This window comes from Triticum dicoccoides, chromosome 2B (genome assembly GCF_002162155.2).
Source record: "Triticum dicoccoides isolate Atlit2015 ecotype Zavitan chromosome 2B, WEW_v2.0, whole genome shotgun sequence".
NCBI classification, from domain to species: domain Eukaryota; kingdom Viridiplantae; phylum Streptophyta; class Magnoliopsida; order Poales; family Poaceae; genus Triticum; species Triticum dicoccoides.
Window position 1 is genome coordinate 52,229,010 of NC_041383.1, and position 1,132 is coordinate 52,230,141.

The window sequence follows — 1,132 nt, forward strand, 5'->3', positions numbered from 1 at the left end:
CAGGCTGATTCGCAAATCCTTATTCACACTACTAGAGAAAACGCTATACACAGAGGTATAGCAGTAGCGTTGGTCAAAACTCGGCGCTAGCGCTACTTAGTAGTAGCGCTTGTTGCAAAACCATGCTACAACCATTATTTAGCAGTAGCGCGTCTTCACAGAAAAACGCTACTACTAAAATTCTCTCACTAGTGCCGGTAGGCTAGGAATAGTAGCAGCGCTTCTCCCAGAAGCACGCTACTGCTAAAAACATTGTAGCAGCGCGTTTCTTCTGTAGAGCACTACTGCTATGTAAAAGAAAATAAATAGAAAAATAAGTAGAAAAGTAAATGAAAATGAAAGAAATAGAAAAAGGAGAAATGAAAAAAAAGAAAATGTAAAGAAAACAAAAGAAAAAGAAAAAGAAAACAGAAAGGGTTAGCTGCAGCGCGTTTCTCTGGAACACGCTATAGCTATCTTAGCTATAGCGCGTTTCAGCAAAACGCGCTACTGCTAGTTTGACTCAAATCCCGGCGGCCCTGGCTCGAAATTTTGCTAAGTCCATTCCCCCCTCTCTACTCCCCCCTGTCCCCCAACTGCTCCATCGCTGCCGTTGCCCTGCCGCGCGCCTTCGACCACACCGCCACCGCCCGAGGCCGCCTTCGGGCACACCGCCGCCGCTCGCCGCCTTCGACCACACCGCCGCCGCCCGAGGCCGCCCCCTCGACCTCACAGCCGCCGCCCGAGGCCGTCGTCGACCTCACTGTCGCCTCCCTCGAGCTCGCTGCCGCCACACTCGACCTCACCGCCGCTGCCCGAGCCAGAGCCTGCCCTCGCCGCCGACAGTAAGTCTATGCCTCTCCTGTCCCTACCCTCCTATTTCTCTCTGCCAGGGAAATTATATGTATGTGTTGATACTGTGTTGATGTTCATATGAACCCTAGGTGTTCATATGAACCCTAGATTTTTTTAGGGCAGTAGGCATTTTATAGCATTTAGGAAAAATGATTTGCAATTTTCTTAGGAAATTAGCTAGGGCAATTTTTATGAAAATTCCTAAACAGTAATTCCATTTAGCTTTAAACTAATAGAGGGTATATAAATAATAGTAGCATTTAGATTTAAATTAACAGAGGGTATAAACAAAAAACAC